Source organism: Leopardus geoffroyi, chromosome B1 (assembly GCF_018350155.1).
Source record: "Leopardus geoffroyi isolate Oge1 chromosome B1, O.geoffroyi_Oge1_pat1.0, whole genome shotgun sequence".
NCBI lineage: Eukaryota > Metazoa > Chordata > Mammalia > Carnivora > Felidae > Leopardus > Leopardus geoffroyi.
The window spans coordinates 88527166-88551331 of record NC_059327.1 but is presented as its reverse complement, the minus strand read 5'-3'; the positions used below and the strand labels follow the sequence as shown (position 1 = coordinate 88551331).

Sequence of the window (24166 nt, the reverse complement as noted above, 5' to 3'; positions counted from 1 at the left end):
TTTTCCAGTGGTTTCACTTACTTGTACCCCACTCAATGTTCAGCCACTTTATTCATTATTTTAAAACAAACATATATATGTAATTGTTAAATAACAATATGGCAATGTAGGGCACCATGCACATTGTAAAGTTTTTTCCTATTCATCATTTCTCCAAAGTACCTGGCAGAAAAACAAGGCTCATTTGAATAGAAACTGTTTAAATAACCTCTAATGCAGTATATTGCATTAGAGAGAAAGGATTGCATTAGTAGAAGGAATGATTCTAAATGTTTTCTGAAATCTATCTTTAAATAGAAAGCAGGTGGTTATGGAGTGGTTGAAAAAGCAACGAATCATATACCCGAATTGTGCCACTGACTTTGAAGACTGGCTCATTTCTAACTGTTGCCTGACCCTGGACAATTTTATCTCTCTGATACCTAGCTTTCTCACAAGAACAGAATATATTTTTTTACTCTTTTATTTATCCTTTATATTTTATAATTGAAAATTTTTTAGTCAGAAAGAGTTTTATAAAATGGTGTCAAAATAATAGTCTGAGGTCTACTAACACATACTGTTTCCTGAGCTTTGTACTCAACACAGATACTTTTTAAAAGATTAGAGAGAGGGGCGCCTGGGTGGCGCAGTCGGTTAAGCGTCCGACTTCAGCCAGGTCACGATCTCGCGGTCCATGAGTTCGAGCCCCACGTCAGGCTCTGGGCTGATGGCTCAGAGCCTGGAGCCTGTTTCCGATTCTGTGTCTCCCTCTCTCTCTGCCCCTCCCCCGTTCATGCTCTGTCTCTCTCTGTCCCAAAAATAAATAAACGTTGAAAAAAAAAAATAAAAAAAAAAAATAAAAAAAAAAAAATAAAAGATTAGAGAGAAAAAAATTCCGTCATCTCCTAAAATTCTTCAAAATCTGTAAAGAACAGGAGAACTTTCTTATAAGGTAAAAACTTATGAATATTTATTGCAAATAAAGTTCAATATATTTATATAGAATTATTTGTTTTGCATCTGGTGATATCTATTACCCATTTACTTTTCTCCTGAAAATTATATTCTAATTTTCCAGATCATAGTGACCAGATGATATAAGAGCTATTAGAACAGTTTAAGAATGTTGAATTTCATCTATGCAAAAAATGAGAAGCCAGGAAAAGATTAAAAAGTAGGAGAGTAACATGACTGAATTGAGTTCAGGGAACATCATTGGGGATAGCTATATGAAGGCTGCACCAAAAGGGCACGTATATTGTTGTAGGAAGCTCAGTGAAGAAGTTACCACGGTACTCCAGGAAAGAAAAGATGGCTGCCTGAAGCAAGGTGGTTGCCCCAGAGCTGGAAAGATGTGAACAGAATTGAGAACAATTCAGTTGTGCCCCCTCTCTTCATCCTGTGTTCTCTGATTGCAAAGATATCAGTGATTGACACATTTGGTTAAATCAAAGACCATCTTCTCAACCTACACCCTTCAGCATCACAGAAGGACTGGCTGTGAAATGATTCTCTTTTCCTCTGACACCAATGTTAGCAATCTGTTGATAATGGTCAAAGATAGAGTCAGAAACTTATGCCTCTTCCATTAGAACTTTAAATAATCAGGTAGGATCTAGTGATCACAGCTCACAAGTGGCAAAGATAAAGAGCCTTAACATCTCAAAGATTATTTCACATCCTAGAAAGTGATACATGTTCAATTTCCTTAAATTTCAGAGTTTTTCTTTTCATCTAAAGAATGAAGAAGAATGCATTCCTCATAAAATCACTGTTTAAAATTTTTTTAAAATGTGAAACATGAAATCCTGGCTTAGCTTTTATGCTCAGTAAATGCCAATTCCTTTTTTTCCATCCTGACTCTTTCTTAGATAACAGCCAGAAGGTGAGAGGTGTCATGGGGCAATTATATAAAAATATATATTGGTAATCCACAAACATGTTATTAATGACAAAGATTAGAGCCTCTAAAGAACTATAACTTCTCAGATTGCCTTAGAAGAGTCCAAGTCTCGGGGCGCCTGAGTGCCTCAGTCGGTTAAGCATCCAACTCCAGCTCAGGTCTTGATCTGGCAAGTTCGTAAATCCAAGCCCTGCATCAGGCTCTGTTCTGACAGCTCAGAGCCTGGAGCCTGTTTCGGATTCTGTGTCTCCCTCACTCTATGCCCCTCCGCCACTCGTGCTTTGTCTCTGTCTTCAAAATAAACACTAAAATATATATATATATGTGTGTATATATGTATATATATATATGTGTGTGTATATATATATATATACATATATGTGTGTGTGTGTATATATACATATATATATGTGTGTGTATATATATATATATATATGTGTGTGTATATATATATATACACACATATATATGTGTGTGTATATATATATATATTTTTTAGAAGTGTCCAAGTCTAATTTATCATGCTGAATATATCTAGTTTCTTTGTTTTAAGCACATACAAAATTGATACTTTTTTCTCTTACAGTCTCAATATTTACCTAAGGAGTAGCTTTGCTATAGTGAGCATTTTATATATTAAGTCCTGAAGTAAAATATTTCAACTTCTCTTCCCTGGGAGTTTTAAGACAAAATCCTTTTGAAGGCTATGGAAATGGAAAGTTAAAACCTAATCTCCGTCCACTGCCAAAAATCTGTGATTTTCAGACAAATCATCCAAAGTTTCATAAATGTGGTTCTTATTATTATTATACTCCATACTCAGGCAATTCTCAAAAAGTACAAGAAAAGATACTGACTTGACCACAGATCATAGAGTAACTTTGGCAACAAAATTTGAATTGTCACAGACAGAACGAAACCAGACAAGTACAGAAAAGTAGACAATGAGGTTGTCACTTTTAGCCAGATGGCAAAGATTTGACACTCAGCGAATTAGAGCTACTGCAATAGTTTGCTTTCTCTGTCCCATTTACCTCTCTGTTCCATTCAAAAGTAATCAGGTCACCTCCTTGTGGGATGTGGTGGTGGGACAGAGTTTCTATCTCACACCACTGCTATTGTGATTAGGCATTTTATAAGTATAAAATAAGAGACCAGATATATTTATGAAAAATTGGTAAGAAATTCTTCTTTACATACCACACTACTCTTGAGACTCTTTGACACATCTTTTTGTGCTTTTTTCGTCAATTTTTGAGGGAGAGGGGTTACGAGGACACCTAACCGACTGAACCACCCAGATGCCCCTCTGTTGCTTTTTTTTGTTTTGTTTTCAAATCTTTTACTTTTCCCATCAAAATGATTAAAGTGATTCTTAAAAAGGTCATCGGGGTTTAACGAAAGAGCTGTATGTCCTCCACATCTCTTCTTACTATGAAGTAGACGGACACTCGTTCTACGTAATGCCAAAGAGATGTTCAGGAGGGACTTGATATCTCCATCTCCTTCGTCCTTTCTCTCTCCCTCTTTTAAGACAATACCTTAAAGAGTGTAGGGTGCAGGATGTTTTAGGGCCAATGACTTTGTTGCAGTATAACACGTCACTCTTGTAAATTCACTCAGAATTCTAGGAATTAATAAAAACCCTAGTCTAGAACAATTATTAAGTGATGTCCTTTTACCCTGAATGTCGAGAAGAAAAAAAGGAAATTTCCAAACTGAAGCCATCCTCCCACAGCACCTCTTAATGGCCACTTGGTTCTTTCTTGAGGGGTAGGATTATGTCCCTGTTATGCAGTCCCCATCCCCATGAATAATCTTACATTGGAGTGGAAAAAATGTTAAGAAGTACCACTAGGCATATAAGAGCAAAGAAACTAAATAAAATACGCAATTTACGTCTAATGAAAGCTAACAATAACCTTGAACAAGTCATTAAAACTCATCGTTAAGTCTCCCTACATCGGAAAATGAAGAAGTTTAACTCTGACCTCCAATATCCCTTCAAAATATTATACCACTTAAATTATATCATTAAATTTCAGTATCTTATATAGCAGTTTCCTGAAATGGTTTTCTTTTCTTTGGCTGAAAATTCATACTAGGCCAGAATTTTATCACAGATCCTGGTATTTAATAGGGGTCAACCTCGAGTATGAGAAAAAAAGCATGGCATACAAAACTACAATTTAATGTTCAAATCAGACAGTTGCTTCACCCAGGGTGCGGTCCTTTCTCATTTTTCTCAGTTGAATTTGAAACTTTCGCTTTTGTAGCTGAGGCCATTGGAAAATTATTTGAAAAAGTAAAGGAGAGCACAAAGAAGCAAATTGGGTATTTATTAGTATACAAGACCGTGTGCTAGACGAGAGCTCCTACAGCATCCCTGCCTCCAGCAACACCACCAATACCCAGGTTTATGTGATTGAGTTTGAATGGAACAGAAGATCACTTTCATTCCTTTGTTTCTTACTTGATTCTTATGAAAAAAATCAATAGTCCTTTTCTAAAAGTTACCGGAAACAGGACTGTGGATTATGATAAAAATATTTATAACAGGGCTTTTTGAAGGTCGTAATCTTATCTTACGCTATGTGAATATCTATGAAAATCTTTCATTTTTATATCTGTCATATGAGAACACTTATCTAGGGATAATATAATGTTCCTTATACAATTGAAGTATAAGACTAGTTATATGATGATAAATTGTTCAGTAATGTGTATATTTTAACACTCATGGATACATATATTATGATATAAGTGATATGAAAGTAGTAAAAATTAATCCCATGGGCACCTGGATGGCTCAGTACGCTAAGAGTCAGATTTTGGCTCAGGTCAAGATCTGGCAGTCTGTGGATTCAGGCCCCACGTCAGGCTCTGGGTTCCATGCTGACAGCTCAGAGACTGGAACCTGCTTTGGATTCTGTGTCTCCCTCTCTCTTTGCCCCTCCCCTACTCACGCTCTGTCTCTCTCTTTCTAAAAAATAAACATTAAAAAAAAAACTTTAAAAGGGGCGCCTGGGTGGCTCAGTCGGTTAAGTGTCCGACTTCGGCTCAGGTCATGATCTCACGGTAGGTGGGTTCGAGCCCCGCATTGGGCCCTGTGCTGACAGCTCAGAGACTGGAGCCTGTTTCAGATTCTGTGTCTTTATCTTTCCCTGACCCTCCCCTGTTCATGCTCTCTCTCTCTCTGTTTCAAAAATAAATAAATGTTAAAAAAAAATTAAAAAAAAAACTTAAAAAAATTAATCCCATGTTGGCTTTAAAAAATAAAAATTCTTACATAGTTATGTTGGATAATTAAATTGTATGTTACTGGAAATGGAACATGGTGAGGAAAGTATTTCCCAGAAACATTTTTAGAAGGTGGAAATTTCTGAATTCCTGTGAGCTTTATACACATTTCCCACTAAGTATTTATATAGTTATAAACAATTTATTCTGAAACAGACGTTGATCCACTATTAACACTCCTTCAAAATAACTCCTTTCATACGTATGCACGTGTAAGAGCAAGAAAGACTCATTTAAATTTTGACAGAGGACTGTTAAAAAAAATATATCCTAATGATATATGCTTACACCAAGTTATAATGCAAACATTTCTAAATTTTCACAATGTTGCTGATGATTAAAAATAAGGTTTGTAAATAGCAAAGCGAAATATCTAGAGTTTACAAGACTATATTAAACATCATAACCCATCTATAATTTTAATTTCCTTTTTAAAAAGTGGTATGTGACAAATAATTCTGCCACTATAAATAACCTTCTTTATGGAGTCATGCTAAATTATGCCATAAAGGTATTACTTGATATATTTGTTACATTTTTCTCTCCTTTGTTTTCAAAAAGATTTATAGCTATTTCTCTGTTTAACCAACAGATGTGAAGTGATTTCAGGATGATCTGTATCCATCAGAAGGTGCCACATGTTTCTTATTTAATTCCATTTCTATGGAAACCTGAAGATGCCTCATGCATCGTCTTTCAGTTTTCTGAAGAAAAATAACTTTCATTATTTTGGCATGAAACACCCTTAGAATGCCCTATGTCAAGAATAATTAGAATTTCACTTTTCAGTGTCTCTCCTGCAGTATATTGACTGTCTAAAGGAGGCTTGCTGTCTGGTGTCTGATAAATGTGTTCTTGAGTGTATGAACTGAAGTGAATCTGAGCCAAACCAGTTAGAGCTGTCCATGTGAAAGTCTAGATAAAGGTGCAGAAATGTACATATTGAGATGTTCATTAATTTACTTCATGACTATTCCATCTATTAAATAGAGGTTACTTTGACAGTCCAGCTCAAATGCTATGTCTGTAAAGAATAATAAAACATATCCAACTGCATGGCTACAATGGAGTTTATGAGTTTAGTTTTAACATTATTATCATTTAATGAAAACAAAGCATCAGATTAGCATTGGTCCTAAAGACTCTTGCAAGCTTTAAGGGTGATAAAGGAAAGTTCTAATGAAATACTGGAAGAAAAGAACAGTAAGGAGGAGAGAACAATTATTTCATACAAAGTCAAACCAAACTCCTCCTCATTTCTGAACATTCCTTTCCCACATTTATCTACCATTTTACAAGTGATCTTTCTGCCTGGAAGACTTGTGCCGTCTCTCCTCCCAGACAGAACCCAATCCTCTCATTTTCCCTTATAACATTACAAGACTTCTGGAGGCTTTTCTCCCATAGCATTTCCCCCATACCTTAGTCATGATACTTATCACACTGCATGTTAATTTTGTATTTATTTTCTTGCCCCATTACACTTAGGCATTTTGAATGCAGTGACATTTTGTTTTTTATATACATTCAACAGGTTTTGATGTAGAGTTCATCCTCAAAAGTCTTTAATGAATGAGTAAATGAATGAAAGAATGATTGAAAGAAGAAAAATATGATCAACACCATCTTTATAATACTGAATAGAATGAAAACTCTGTCTTCAATGCCAGTGTCAGAATGGATAAAAAGAATTCTCCTGGTTCTGAATTCAAACATGGATGGCAACTTCTCAAGAAATTCCTCCCAGACCTTATTTTAATATTAGACTATATCTCTGTAAAAAAAAATTATTTCCCATTTTATTGTATTACTTGAATTGTAAATTATAGCACTTACCTACATGGCAAACAAACAAACAAACAAACAAACAAACAAACAAAATGCTGGACTTGTCTGAGCAATATAATTCTAATGGTTGTGAAGCATATAAAATATAACTGATAAGCCAAATTAAGTAGACAGTGATAAAAAAAGGAAAGAATTTAGTAGATGAATCTGTATATGAATATTGAAAAGTGAAGAGCTTCTAAATGAAAGAGCTAAGAGTTTGGAGGAAACATGATAGAATGGACGAATACATGGAAAGTAAAATTTGTTTAAGAAATTCTTAAGGTGTAGTTGTGTTACAGCAAGGTGACAATAGGGAACACAAATATTAGCTGTTCTCAATTAGCCAGACATAAATTATGAGGGTTTTGATGAAAATATTACCTGTTTAAGTACAAAAAAAGAATAAATTAACATCTTTATTTGATAAAGAATAAGCAGCAGTCAATGAGGGCATGAACACACGGGAAGTGCATGAGAGGATAAGTCACAGTAACTCCAGGGCTGCTTTCTTCCAGTGCCACTTATTTTTTAGTGTTTATTTATTTATTTATTTATTTGAGAGAGAGAGCGTGAACAGGGGAGAGGCAGAGAGAGAGAGAGAGAGAGAGAATCCCAAGCAGCCCTCTTTCTGTCAGCAAGGAGACCAATGCAGGCTCCGTCCCATGAACTGTGAGACCATGACATGAGTTGGAATAAAGAGTTGGACACTTAACCAACTGAGCCACCCAGACGCCTCCCATTCCACATTTGAATAGAGATTGTTATTAAGACAGTATGATCCTGAATCAAGAATTTTCAAATGACATATTTCTGGCTTGCTAATTTTGAGGGAGAACTGACATACAAAATCAGAGATATCCCGATACAACTGAAAGCCCCAGGATACAGACAGGATGAGGATATTTGAAGTATTTGAATATGGGAAGACTATAAAGGAGAGAATAGAATGGAAAACACATTGCCTCAAGAATTAATTATGGGGTCACGGAGTAAGACAACAAACAGAAAACCCCATAACTGGCAGAGAAAGAAGAAGATCAATAAATCATGAAAGCATGAACATACTTTTCCAAAGAAATATCCAGGTAGATGAGCCAGACAAGTTTCAAATGTGCAGAGGAACTAATCCTGATGAGAAGAGACTGAGTGTAGTGGGTATGTCTAGGCCGTCAGAGGTAATTAGTGCTATAATGGTAAAGACAAAATTAAACACTAAGGAAAAAGAAGGTAGAGAGGAAATTGGAATTTGCTATGTGCTCAAAAGGGGCTTTGCTATTATATGTATTTGGTTCTCACAATTTTGTGAAGTGAGCATAGGTTAAGTAAAAGACTGATGGCCACACAATTACAACTGGGTCGTCTTATATTGCTGCACATGTAGAAATGGATGGCAGAAGTCAGGTTCTCTGTGGGTTATCAAAATCTAATCATGAAATTAACAGAAATTAACATATAAGCTATTGAGAACTATCACAAGCCTAAACAAAGTTTTTGTTCTGGACTTTTTAATTTCGGAGAAAACCAAAACTTGTGAATATATGAAGACAAAGAGACATTTGGTAACAGAATTCTGGGACAAGAAGAAGTAACGTTTTATTGTTCTCACAAAAATAGTTCCTGAAAACCTATAGTTATAGAACAGGGAAAACTTTGAAACGACAGCAAAATGCAAAGGCATTGCAATTTAGACAGACAAAAAACTTTTATAGCAAGACATTCAAAATGCTACCTCATATCTAAGCATGGGCAAACTATATTGCTGAGGTATGTGAGAAAGCCACCTCCATCAAGGATTTTATCCTTATACAAAAAAAAAAAAAAAAAAAAAAAAAAAGAAAGAAAGAAAGAAAAAGAAAACAACATAAAAATGAACAAGCAATTCTTGGCTTTTGGTGATAAAGTAGATGAGTCTGAAAATTGTTCAAAACAGTACCAGTTAAGGTTAATGGGCTTGCTGGAAGGTTGGAAGTTAGGAAGCTGGCCAATTTTATAGAGGTATATTGTTAATGATATACCAGCTTTTTCTCCAGGGTTATTTATGAGGTTTTGTGTGTGTGTCTGTGTGTGTGTGTGTGTGTGTGTGTGTGTGTGTGTGTGTGTGTTTTGCCAACAGAATGTGTGCAACAGATGCCAATTTCCTTTATCTCACTGAGAACTTATCCAGAATAATTTTTTTTCATAGCTCACATCAAAACAAACCAAATTCAATTATATCGAAGTAGACAGTGAGTGATAAAGCAATTGTTTGCATTTTGGAGCTTTGATAAACACTTTGAAAGTTAAGAAAACTTTACTTAGCGCACAGGCTTTGAAAACAGTTTAAACCATAATTTCACCACTTACTATCTTGAAAGTTCAGTTCAGTAGATTTAAAATAAACATAATAATACCTACAGTGTAGAGTGGCTCTTAGACTTGAAAGGACTTATAAATCTACTTGAATAGCACGGGTTACATAGTAGAAGTAGAAAAAAGGATGGTGAAAAAGCTCGAAAAGCAAATTGAAATGATATATATTAAAGTATATTTTTAAAAGGTAAATTGTGACTGTCATCTAAATATAATATGATCACCATTTCACATATGTAGTTTAACTCCTTAATAATAAGAAAGCATGAAAAATGTTGTATCTGGTCAATGGATTATCCTAAAACCAGAGACATATATAAGGAAATAGGCTGCTGAAATTATTATGTTTAATAGATAAGAGAATTTGATTATTTCACAGTTTATGGAAATCATTCATACCTTCCCTAGTCAAAATGCATCTGTATATATATATATATATGGACAAGAATCATATGCATCAGTATCATGTATCTACTACTTACAAAATTGTAACATAGTTCAAAAATAACAGACGACAGAGATAAGTGGGATGTTTGCACTAACCAAGGCACCCAATAGTAATTTTTGCCCACTTCCGTTTTCCATTTGTATTTATTTTTCTGACACTTCCCCCCCTCTTATGATCATCATAATATCAAAGAAAGCCATTATTGCTCAAGACAAAATACACTGGTCTCATTAGGTTTGGTCTGGTCATTTACCTAAGTTCAGTGTTTTAACTAACCCTGTAGAATTTCTTTAGCGTTCTTTTGCAAATTAAATGCTGTAGAGTATTGAACAAACCTACAAGGACAAAATTCATTTTTGTCCAAAAGAATCTAAGATCATAAAGAATCTCAGATCATGCTTTTAAGTGTCTCTGTTTATTTGCTATATGGAGGATAGGAAAACAAACCCATGAAACTCTCTCCACAGATTTCAACCACAGTTCCTGTAAATTTGAGTGACTTCTCTTCCAGAGATCCTCAAAATTTCCTAGGGGTCCTGGCCTGTCAGGTATTTATCTCCCTTACCATCTAAAAGGCCCAATCCTGTAAAGCAGGTGTAAGGGAAGTTTTCCTAAAAGAATTGTGTAGGCACTGAGCCTGTCAATAAAACCAACATTGTTGTTCAAAACTATCTTGTCAGGCCTGAGTTAATGAACATCAGTTTTCAAATATGACACTGCAGGTATGGCTGTGATTATATAATTTGTCAATTATGTACTGGTGAAATGGAGAACAGATTCTTACAAATCTATCCTTTTTTGTCATGAAAAGTAAGGAGACTCGGTAAGATTTTATGAATTCTAAGGGATCAATGAGAATCAGATATCATTTTAAAATGTCTTATTTCAATGTATAAAAGCAGAGTTATTGAATTGTTGTGAGTTGTGCATAGCTTAAGAATAAAGAAAAAGGACTTCCGTTTATACCTGGAAAATAGAACACTAAAACAACATCAACAATGTTGGAAATAAATAAACACAAGTTAATTTTTATCATCAGTTCATTCAGTCCTAGGTAATTAATTTTTGTTTTTCTGGATCCTGGGTTACCCATCCATTTGCAGATGACTGATGTCTGGACCAAAATGAGTACTGGAAATCCTAACTCAGTTCACTGATAAGGTCTAAAAGTCATCTAAGTGATGTCTGCACAGAGCTTACACTCACAAGTTTACTCTGTGTGTGTCTTAGCATCAATAGCCTGAAATGCCTGACACAGTTATTTTTCCACAAAACTCTGAAATGGTCTTTCTTTCTTAAAAACACATTCCTTGGACTATAGCTAGTATTAGAACTTTCAGGAAAACCTAATAGTAAGATAAAAACTATCTGTAGGTAAGGATTTATTCCTGTCTGTGGTTAGTTTATTTCTATAACCAACAGTACAGAAGAGAGAAAAATTCTCTATTGCATTATAGTATGTAACTATACCATAAGAGTTTTGATTAGTGCTTTCCCTGAGGATAAATTAGTATTATGGAAAGAAGCATATTAACAAATCCCCAGTCTTCCCATAAAGTGTAACAGTTTAAAAAATATTTGTATTAATAACATCTAACCTATACAAACTTAGGGAAGGCTAAGCATATCTTCGGCTCTGACAATTTTCTGTGTGACCCCTATAACAGTAACACATAAACATCCTAATGATTTCTAGCATTTCCCTTTATATATAGAGAGAAAGGACATATGCATGATTTTTCAGAAACTGTCTGGAAAATGTTTTAAAAAAATTAAGCGGATTTTTTACAAGTGTAGTGTAGATTTTGGCAAGGCAAAACCAAGAGTTGTCAGATATTAAGGCATTCAATTAGGATAGGGTGTTGGGTGCATGAGAAGCAACAGCTGGTTCTGTATTTAATTTAATGACAAAACATTTTAAGGACAAATAGAAGATAAAATAATTGTAAAAAACTATAGCTCTTCCATAAATGCAGAAACTTTGGTCTTTCCCCCCACCTCCTTTTTATTTTAAAGTAGATTCCTCCTTTTAAGTAATCTTCTTTAGAAGATCATAAATTCAGCATGAGGCACAGAAAATTAATCTGATACAACACAGAATCTCCATCTAGTCAGACTGCATCAGATTGAAAAATAACCTCTCCTACTGTAGCTAAAGGCACTAATTAGAAACTATGAAAGCAAGCCCATCCAAATTGAGTGGACTTTGCTAAAATCTTAATATATTTTATAGCTTTTTTTTTCTTTCCAAACACAGGTATTATAAGCCAAGGCAAATAAAATCCACTTTCCAAATGTTATCCTTCATTATGTTCCTTCATTTTCTAGAACCAATGGAGACTTTACTTTAGGACAGCGGTTTTCTCAGGGAATCTGCAAGGTCAAAATAATTTCATAACAATCCTGATATTTCATTCATGTTTATGCTGTGTTCATTATTGCTATCTTCAAACGAACTGACGTGTTGAAAATGCCAGTTTCTAGTTCCAATACAGTAAATGCAGAGAGTCAACACACATAAGCAAAAGCTCTTTGGGGCCCACAAAAATATATAAGGTCTGATCAGAGACTAAGAAGCCTGAGAACTGCCATGGTAGGAAAAATCTACACTTTTTCTTTGATCAACAAAAGCACACACACAACTGTATTCCTTTGCCACCATTGTTCCTACTATATATAGGTTTATAGCTTTCAACCAAAGTAACTACTATTTCACAGTAAAAGCAAGGTATTGGATTAATGAGAACTGTCTGTTTTACACAAGAATTTTTCAGAATAGCAATTACATATAGACACATAATAAAACTTTTTAAGGTCAAACACATCTTATTTACACAGTTATGGCTCAAGGTTATATGCAGCTTCTGTATAAAGTATTGAGGTAAAAGGCATATAAAATAAAAATGATGCTTAGTAACCATGCTTAGATAATCTATCTTTCTTAAAAATTATTTAGGTATGCAATGAGTATCCATTAATTAATAAGCATAAGACTGAGGTTTTAAATTATATAAAGATCTCAGAAAATTTCCTTTGAGCTGACATACTACAAAACACAATTACCATGGAAATAAAAAGTTAGACAAAATAATTACTCAATTTAGTTGAACAAATTTAAAGTTTTTTTTTAATCTTAAACTATTTGAGACAAACTATTACCTTATTTTATCAGTATATTTGTAAGAGTTTAGGAAAACAAACCCAAGTAGAATGAAATATATAATTTTATTGTACTTAACAGTAATAAATCAGAGATAAGACATGGCTATATTTGTTTAAAACAAAAATTATTCAACTAGTCTTGTCAAAGGTCATCCTAATTATCTAGTGTCTTAGAACATTTCTGAGTTATTTTCTTTAAGAAGAAATGTTTTTTTTTTTAAATTTAGGACGTATAAACTATTAACATTTTAATATTCTTACTTTCTGGAAATTTTAAGAATATTTAACTCACATAAATGCCTATATATTATCTCTATAAGCGAATCAGAGCAGAGTTCTTATAAGTTAAGATATTTTATTATTTAATTCGTTCCTCTAGAGGAATCCTCTAGACAGAGTAAAACATTTCACACTCACACAATGAAAAGTAAAAACCTTTCAGAATTACGGACAAAAAGACACATAGAATGCTTATGGCTTCAGATGTATAATTTCAGCCACCAGTCAAAAGTAAATATCAAAACACAGATATTAAAGAACCATTTTTCTTCCTGTGGGTACATACTTCTTAATTTACTTGAATTCAGATTTTTCAAAAGGAAAACAATAAAAAAAAGAATAACAAACTTTATTCTATGTCATCTCTCACCTAACGGAATAGATCTCTATAATCCATCTACAAAGATCACCAAAGTCAGATCATAAAACCAAATTCCCAATTATCATTGTTACATTGGAAGGTAAAATACACAAGTGAAACAAAAACCAAAATAAATCATAAAATCAGGAGAAGAGAAAAAAATGAAGGAAATACGAAATCAACACAATTAAAGTTCTATTGCCACTTGGATTTCGCTCTGGGGCCAAGCAAAAAATCAGCAGACCAGCAGCATGAAATGTATTCCCCTGGTGCCTACTCTGTCAGGCTACCCAACTGAGTTCTCCAGGGGGACTCCACAATTTTAAAGAATATTTTTTCTTAAAGGATGAAATCATGACAGTCATACATTAATGAGGGAACCAGTAAGATACTGCAAAACAGCTTGAGGGAGAATTGAGAGGCACATATTAAGTAATCAGGATTGTTGTAATAACCTTGGTCAATAGATATATTGAAAACTGACTTCTTTGGGAGGGAGGAAAAGATCAATAGTACCTCCACTAGAGAAAATTATTTTGCATGCCTATGAGAAAAATCATATCCATTGCTGTCAGTTATTTACAATTTAGAATGTTAACATACCTCAAAGATACTGAAGGATGAACTAGAAAGGACACCCAGTAATCTTTTTTTGCAAATTTCAAAGTCATTCACAATTATTCCTGACTATATTATTGAGAATAATTTGCAAAATTGCTCATATTAAGTGAACTTCTGTCTAATTTCAGATAAAGAACAAATGAATTTAATCACTGAAGTTCCCAACACAACCAATTATAGTTCAATGAAAAATTAATGAAATTTGTAAAATTGCACATATTCAGTTTAATGAAAAAGTGGATGTGGTAGGTAGGATGTAGTCAAGGAGAAAATTTCTTTCTACTAACTTCCTTTTTCAGAGACTCTTTATACTGATTCTCTTCCTTAAGTCTAAAGAAAATTTCAGGAAGATCTCATAGATTTCTGGTTTTTTTCAGATAAAATAAATCCCTTCCAGTTTAACATCAAATCTTTAACTTCTCTTCAAGTCTACAACGGTCTCTCCTCAGCTGATGAGCAATCAAAGAAAAGGAAAAGGATAGTTGCTTTGTCCTGCCCCACACTGTGGATCTTTAGGGAACCCCCCAAGTTCAAAGCCAACAGAAGCAGGGAGAGAAGTGTCAGAAGGTCTCACTTGCCTGGGAAGGTTGTAATCCAATGTTAGTACCATTTGGGTTAATCGTATGCCAAAAACTACCTCTTTCTCTTGTGAGACTTTCTTCACAGTTGCATAGCTTCCTAGAATTCCTAAAGTGGTTGATGTGTTCCTTCTCATATGTGGTCATTTATATCCCTATCATTCAAGTGTCATCTCCTTTCGGCCATACTAGACTTCCAGTCTTTCCTCTGGGAGATACCCTACCCCTGGTTGGAAGTCCTCCTGGAAAGGGTGTCTGGGGCGCCTAGGTGGCTCAGTCAGTTAAGTGTCCAGCTCTTGATTTTGGCTCAGACCATGATCTAATGGTTCCTGGGATCATGGAAAGTATCCTTTAGAGATGACTCACTGTTGCTTCTTTTGTTCAGTATTCTTCTCTAGTGCATGAAAAACAAAGGGCTGCTTGACAGCTAACAGAAGTGCAGATCTCTCTCCAAGTAGTACTTTTTGACCTTGTTAATCCCAGGAAACCACTCTGGCCTCTTGTATTTAGACTTTTCAGACTTCAATACAGACTTGGTTCACTTGGAGTCTATTCCTATTTTGCTTGAGATAAGGAGGAGGCACTGCCTCATCATAGGTTTGAGGAAACCCACAGTATATCAGCAACTCTACTTCTCTAAAGAAAACTTCCAATACAATGTCTTCAACTTTATACTACATGTTTTCCCTTACTTTTATATAGACCACAGGTAATTTTTGGGCTACTGTTGGCAGATATTCTTTCACAATATCTTAGAGTTTGCATAAACAGAAACTCCATTGAGGATTTCTTCCTATTCCATTTGCCTTCATGGGTTTCTGCTAACACTTAGGAAAAAAAAAATGTTTAAATCACATTTAGCATTTGCTACATATATTTCCTCTTCACACATTATGATTTACAATGAATTATATTTTTGTAAGGTGCTAGAGTGTAAACTCTCTATATTTATTTTAGTTTACAAAATTTTAGGTTGCTTAAATTATTTAAGTACATTTATTTGGAATAAATACACTGTGGACATTCATTCATATGTCACCTTTTCAAGGTGGTCTACGTTCAAGTTCTTATTTAAATTTAAACCATATCTATTTCCAGATCATACTTAGTTCATTCCTTTCTTAATCTTCCCTACAGCACTTGTTACAACATAACATACAAACCTAACTTTGCTGTATGTTGTACTATTATTTTTGTTTATTTTATAGCTACACAGAAAAAAATAAGATGGCTATTTTCCAATACCCCAGTGAAGACAATGATATACTGAAAATGGAGAACAGTCATCAGATTTAATAATACTTCAAATGTAGAAGTGACAGGACTTATTGATGTACTGGATGTGAGAGGCAAAGAAAAGAAATACATCAACTATGTGCTCTACTTTTTGAGCCAGAACAATCAGACATTTCTGTCGTTTGTATTTTTTTGTTGTTAATAATTTACCGAGCAGTTAAAAGACTTAAAACGTGTAAACTTTGGTGAATGATCAAGAGTTGCTGAGAAACCAGAACAATTAATGAAAAGCTTTGAAGGATGAGGCAAGAAGACTAAGAGACTAGGCCAAAGGCTAGAAGGAAACTAACCACACTGATGTCATTGGATGTGATGTTAAAAAAGAGGAAGTAGCCAATTCAGTGAAATGCTGCTTAAAGTAGGACAAGAAAACACTGAGAAAATATTCATTGTATTTATAGATTATATATTATTATATATATATTATATAGATTTATAGATTTATAGATTAGTAAGGACTACTCAGCTGGACTTGAATGAAGGGATGAGGGTCAAATCCATCATGGAGAAGCAAATGTGAGGTGGGGAATCCAAAAAAAAAAAAAAAAAGCATAGCAATTCAAGAAATTGGGATGGTGCCAGTGCAGAGAGGTAGAATATAACTGGAGGAGGGGAGTGCAGGTTAGCAGAAGGGATCCGAGGAGTATTTTGTTGCTGTCTTTAATGGAAGAAATGTGGCCATGCATGTATACACACACACATATGCATGGCCACATTTCTTCTACATATATGTGTATGTATACACACAGAGAAATGGATCAGTGTAATTACAGAACATAAAAGAGAGAAAATACTTTTAAGCGTAGGTTTTCTGAGCAAATATATAATCTATGTACTTCTTAGGTAGAGCTATTGCCTGTAAACAAGTCAAGATATACCTTTAGTGTAAGTAATATACGTATAATGATAATGATAGTTCTAATAGAAATCACATTGAGTGCTAACTCTGTAGGAAAACATTTTACCTCTTATCTTAATTACTCGTATCCTTAAAATCTATATAAAATAATTATTATTACTATTATTATATAATTTATAGTTGGAGAAATTGACTCTTAGAGAATTTTTTTAAGTTTATTTATTTATTTTGTGAGAGAGAGAGAGAGAGCATGGGGGAGGGGAAGAAAGAGGGGGAGACTCCCCCTTGGGAGAATCCCAAGCAGACTCCACACTGTCAGCACAGAGTCCAATGTGGGATTCAAACTCATGAAGTATGAGATCATGACCTGAGCTGAAACCAAGAGCCAGATGCTTAACTTACTGAGCCACCCAAAGGCCCCAACTCTTAGAAGTTTAAAACATTTGTCTAACATCACCCAGCCAGTAAGTGCTTGGATCTGTGATTCAAATGTAACTTCTTGACTGCAAAGCAAAACTCTTTAAATCTTTGAAGTATAGTGGCAAGGAAAGGAAGGAAAGATAGAGGGACGTTTTCATCATCATAACCAAGTCTAGTGGATAATGATATATGACATGTGGAAAGAATAATTAGGAATTATGAAGTTTTATTTTCTCTTGTAATTATATTAGAAAGCTAAAAAATTAGTTGGTAGATCATAATTACTCTAATTCAGATCATTTCTGGAACTTGATGAAAATGTGCTCCTTCGTTATGTGACAACTCTTTCCCAATGACTCTCTTGCTTCAATAAAGTTATTAGTTCCATAAATAGAAACATTTATATTGGTAAATATATTATGCATGCATATATATGATAATGCATCTGACTTCTTTTTTGATCATGTATAGGAATATAATAAAAGAATTACAATCACCAAGCAGATTTCTACAAACATTTTACTGGTTTAATAAAAACAGCCCATGAAATGTGTACCTTCCAACATTTCACCTGTTAAATCGCATAGAATGGAAGCAGTATCTAAGGGCCATTCTGCAAGCAACAAAAATTACCATATATACATATTAATATGCATGGGATTGATAAAGTGAGCCAGATTTGCATTCCATACATAAAACTGTCAACTCACATTTCCATGATAAATCATGAAAAGAATAAAGGGGTACTCAGGCATAGGAGCTCTGCATATATTTTCTGGGCTGGCAAAAGCATTATCTCTGTGTGTCTGATTCATTTGTTGTGCTAATTTTCAGGATACCTGAAACTTTTCCAGAAAGTTAATGTGATGGGGCGCCTGGGTGGCGCAGTCGGTTAAGCGTCCGACTTCAGCCAGGTCACGATCTCACGGTCCGTGAGTTCGAGCCCCGCGTCGGGCTCTGGGCTGATGGCTCAGAGCCTGGAGCCTGTTTCTGATTCTGTGTCTCCCTCTCTTTCTGCCCCTCCCCGGTTCATGCTCTGTCTCTCTCTGTCCCAAAAATAAAATAAAACGTTAAAAAAAAAAGAAAGTTAATGTGATAGGTATACCTTAAAACTGTCATAGTGAAAAATAAATACTGCATGTTTCACAAATCTAAAGAATATGGGCCATGAAGTTTTAATTTTTTTATTTAAAAAGACGTTTACTTATTTATTTTGAGAGAGAGAGAGACAGAGAGAGAGAGAGAGAGCAGGGGAGGTGCAGAGAAAGGGAGAGAGAGAGAGAATCCCAAGCAGGCTGCATGCTGTCAGCACAGAGCCTAATGTGGGGTTCGAACCCATGAACCGTGAGATCATGACCTGAGCTGAAACCAGGAGTCTAATACTCAACCAACTGAGCTACCTGGGTGCCCAAGTTGTAAAATTCTTATTTCCTAATATAGTATAGATTTGGCAAAATCATTATCAAAGAATCAGAAATTAAAGAGAAATATTTACTCCAGGCCTCAAAGTACTAAATGCACTACCTTAAGATAGAACATAAGCTTTTCTTATTCTCTAATAGTACTATTATATGAGGTAAGAAGAAAACATAGTAATGCTTTCATGTTTTATATAGCTAGTTCCCATATAATAAATGACTATCTGTAAACAACATGTTGCCAAAGCACCGGTGCCTACTCAACACATACATAGGACATCTAACACAAATCCCATCAACATTTCCTAACCTAAACTCCTTATATTTTCCTTCATATCTGTCTACTGCAAACTTCCCTTGAATGTGTTCGCTGTTTACTACTTTCAAAGATACTCTGGGTTCTGAAATCATGTCATTCTTCTTCTGCAATATCCCCCTAACTAGTCTATGATGTGTATGTACATGGTGTAAATGTATAATGACATACATATATCCTTATAATATCATAAAGTATTTTCCCTGCTCTAAAAATCCTCTGTACTCCACCTATTCAACCCTCCCTTCCCCTAATCCCTGCAACCATTGATGTTTTTATTGTCTTCATAGTTTCATCTTTTCCAGAATGTCATACAGTTGGAATCATACAGTATATAAGCCTCTCTCGTTGGCTTCTTCCCTTTAGTAAAATGCACTTAAATTTCCTCCATGTCTTTTCACAGCTTAACAGCTTATTTCTTTTCAGTGCTAGATAGTATTCCATCGTTTGGATGTACAACAATTTATCCATTCATCTACTGAAGGACATTTTTTTTTGTTTCCTAGTTTTAACAATTATGAATAAAGCTTTCATAAACATCTGTTTGCAGGCTTTTGTATGGACATAAATACAATAGCTGGATCATATGGCAAGAGTATGTTTAGGTTTTTTGTTTTGTTTTTTAAGTTTATTTACTTTGAGAAGGAGACAGCGGGAGTGGGGTGGGAGAGAGACAGAGGGAGACAGAGAATCCCAAGCAGGCTCTGCACTCTCCATGCAAAGCCCAATGAGGGGCTCACACCCATGAAACTGTGAGATCATGACCTGAGCCGAAACCAAGAATCACTTAACCAACTGAGACACCCAGGAACCTCGGGTATGTTTAGTTTTGTAAGAAACAACCAAACTATCTTCCAAGGTAGCTATACTACCTTGCATTCCTATTATCAGTGAATGAAAATTCTCGTGGCTCTACGTTCTCACTACCATTTGGTGTTGTTAGTATTCTGGATTTTGCTCATTCTAGTAGGCGTGTAATGGTGGACATTGTTGTTTTAATATGTATTCCCTGATGACATATAATTTTTCATATGTTTATTTATCACCTGTGCATCTTATTTGGTGATATGTCTGGTAAAATCTTTGGCCCATTTTTAAATAGAGTCGTTTGTTTCCTTATTGTTAAATTTTAAGAGTTCTTTGGATTTAAGAGTATTTTGGATAGCAGTTCTTTATTAATTGTGTTTCTTACAAATATGATCTCCCAGTATGTGGCTTGTCTTTTCATTATCTTGACATTGTCTTTTGCAGAGTTAAAGCTTTTAATTTTAATGAAATCCAATTTATCAATTATTTCTTTCATGGGTCATGCTTTTGGTGTTATATATAAAAAGTCATCACCATATAAAAGATTATCCAGGTTTCCATCTATGTTATCTTTTGGAATTTTATAGTGTTACATTTTACATTTAGGCTTATGACCCATTGTGAGTTAATATTTTGTATTATAAGGTCTGTGTCTACATTCATGTTTTGCATGTGGATGTTCAGTTGTTTAAGTACCATTTGTTGGAAAGAATTGTCTTTGCTCCATTGTATTGCCTCTTTCCTTTGTCCAAGATCAACTGACTATATTTATGAGCATGTATTTCTGGGCTCTCTATTCTGTTTCATTGATCTATTTGTCTATTCTTTTGACAATACCATACTATCTCGATAACTGTAGCCGAATAGTAAGTCTTCAAGTCAGGAAGAGTCAGTCTTCCAACTTCTGTTCTTCTCCTTCAATACTGCGTTGGCTATTCTGGGTCTTGCATCTCCATACTAACTTTGGAATCAGGAGCCTCCAGCAATTTGTCAATTACAGTTCAGGTTTACGTTCCCCAGCACTGGTTCTTGTAGCGGTTCTGTTTGAGCAACTCTGCTCTGGTAAGCCATGCCTCCCTATATTCATTTATCTTTCTCTCCAGTTGGAGAACAGTGATTTGTCTTGTGATCTCTACTGTCTTATGGATCAAAGAAGAGTTCTTGATTTTTCAGTCTGTTCATATTTTTACTTGTTAGGACAGAGTGGTGACTTCTAAGCTCCTTACATGTAGAACCAGAAACTGCCTTGATCTTTACTCCACTGTCTTATTACCAGCTTCTCTTGCTGATCCTGGTCAATAGTACTGCTGTCAGATATCCTGCAGTTTAACATTTTCATAACTGACTTGAAAATTTGTCTTTTCTATACAATAATTTTATTTGTATTGAATATTTTTTAATGTAACTTCACCTCTTACATACTTTTTACTTAAAAAAAGAAGTAAAAGTAGTGGAGAAAGGAGGGACAGACTTCCAGCTCCTTGCCAGATGCTTTCCCTTCCTAAGAAACCTTAGTAAAAATCATAGTTGACAAAACACCTCAAGGGGATGAGAACAGGAAAAAGTTATTTTCCCAAGGATCTTGGTATTGGAGAAGCTGGGCATAGTTCCAGCCTCCCCCACTTATCTCTTTTGGCTCCAGTGTAACAAAATATCTTCCCCCAAACACAACTAGCCTGAAGGAGAAAGTTAGTTAACCCTTCGATCATCATGTCTTTAGACCAATGTAGAATACATTGAAATCACGGATCACTCCACTAATAGTGAAACTGCTTTGACATGTTAGGCAAACATTCATTCTCTGAATCTTCCTTACTGGCCATGTATCATGAATGTACTCATCATTCAAATAGAAATTTGAGGGTAAAACTGGTATATACATTTTAGCAAAAAAAATTTTATGTCACTTAAGCACTTCTGACTCTACACTCAAATGAATATGGTCCACATATGAAATAATTTCTGAGATCCTGTACTCTGAAGATTATTTTATTAAAAAGTAAAAAAAAAAGTATGCCTGTATCATTATAATTTATATTATAGTAATTAGTTTCATAGGTCATCAAACTAAGTGTTCATGCTTCATTCAAAAAAAGTATAACCATAGATTAGATACTCATGCATATTAAAACACAGTTAATACAAATTTCAAGTTTTTTACAAAGCAGTATAATTAAAACAATATGTCACTGGCATAAAAATAGACACAGAGATCAATAGAATAAAAACCCAGAAATGAACCACAATTATGTGGTTAATTAATTAGCCTTTGAAAAGTGAGGAATGAATATGCAATAGGAAGAAGTCTCTGTAACAAATGTTGTTGGGAAAACTAGACAGCAACAAGAGAAAGAATGAAACTGGACCATTTTCTTTCACCATACTTAAAAAACTCAAAAAGTGTTAACAACCTAAATGTAAAACCTAAAACCATAAAAATCCTTGAAGAGAGCACAGGCAGTTATTTCTTTGACACTGGCCATAGCAACTTTTTTTCTAGATATGTCTCCTGAGAAAAAGGAAATAAAAGCAAAAACAAACTATTGGGAAAACATCAAAATAAAAATTTTCTACAGAGTGAAGGAAAACAATCACTAAAACTAAAAGATAACCTACCAAATGAGAAATGATATTTGCAAATGGCATATCTGATAAAGGTCTAGTATCCAAAATATATATAAAAAAAAAAAACAGATACAAATCAACACCCAAAAAGCAAATAATCCAATTAAAAAATGGACAGAAAACATTAACAGACATTTTCCAAAGAAGACATCTAGATGGCCAAGAGGCACATGAAAAGGTGCTCAGCATCACTCATCATCAGGGAAATTCAAATCAAAACTACAATGAGGTCATACCTGTCAGAACAGTTAAATCAAAAACATAAGAAACAATAAATGGTGGCAAGGATGTGGAGAAAAAGGAACCCTTGTGCACTGTTGGTGGGAATGAAACTGGTGCAGCCACTCAGGAAAATAGTATGGAGGTTCCTCAAAAATTAAGAATAGAACTACTCTATGATCCAATAATTGCACCAGTAGATATTTACTCCCAAAATTCAAAAACATTTATTCAAAGGAATATATGCTCCCCTATGTTTATTGCACATTATTTCCAACAGCCATACTATAGAAGAAGCCCAAGTGTCCATCGATAGATGAATAAATAAATAAGAGGTGATATAAATACAATGGAATATTATTCAGCCATAAAAAAGAATGAAATCTTGCCATTTGCAACAACATGAATGGAGTCAGAGATTAACATTCTAAGTGAAAGAAGTTAGTCAGAAAAGACAAATATCATATGATTTCACTTATGTGTGGAATTTAAGAAATAAAACAAATGTGCAAAGGAGAAAAAAATATATATATATAGAGAGAGAAAAACAATAAACTGATTGTCACCAGAGGGATGGTGGGGAGAGATGGGTGAAATAGGTCATGAGGATTAAAGGAAACACTTATTATGATACAAAAAATGAAACAAAACAAAAGAATTTTTTTTTTAATTTTTTTTTTCAACGTTTATTTATTTTTGGGACAGAGAGAGACAGAGCATGAACGGGGGAGGGGCAGAGAGAGAGGGAGACACAGAATCGGAAACAGGCTCCAGGCTCTGAGCCATCAGCCCAGAGCCCGACGCGGGGCTCGAACTCACGGACCGTGAGATCGTGACCTGGCTGAAGTCGGACGCTTAACCGACTGCGCCACCCAGGCGCCCCAAAACAAAAGAATTTTTAAGAACACAGTTAATACTAATTTCCATACTTTAAATTTTCTTCCTTTTCTTCTCTGCGTGGTGCTTTGAGTTGAAAACAAACAACCTCTCACTCTAGCATATTTTTACTTATGCCAAACTTCTATTTTAGAGAGGATGGGGTTGAGGAGGTCCTCTGACCTACCAACATTTTTAACATTAACACCCCAAATATTTTTGCACAAAAACATGAGAATCCACAATTTCAGTTGTTGTTTTGCTTACCTACTAGATTTCTGGTCTAGTGCTTCTCAGTTTCAATCTGTTGGAAACTTTCAGGCATCTCTACTTCTTTGGTTAAAGTCAATAGAGTCTAGAATCTAAAAGGAGAAATGAGAACTTTATCATTTTGGTGACAATTTATTTTTAATCCAGCATGTAATTCTGTCACAAATCACGGGAAGTAATGGTCATATTCTTTTGAAACAATCTTTCATCACTGGTAAATATTTATAAGCTCTTTGTTTAGAATGAT

General features: G+C 34.7%; 1 long non-coding RNA gene across 3 annotated transcripts in view; it reads right to left on the bottom strand.

Annotated features, from left to right (window-relative positions):
- Nucleotides 1–24166, bottom strand: part of LOC123592465 — a 192757-nt gene that overhangs the window by 130040 nt on the left and 38551 nt on the right. For all 3 annotated transcript variants that reach the window (XR_006709792.1, XR_006709791.1, XR_006709790.1), the window contains exon 2: nt 23917–24011. This is a non-coding gene — a long non-coding RNA (uncharacterized LOC123592465). The remainder of the gene's footprint in view (nt 1–23916; nt 24012–24166) is intronic.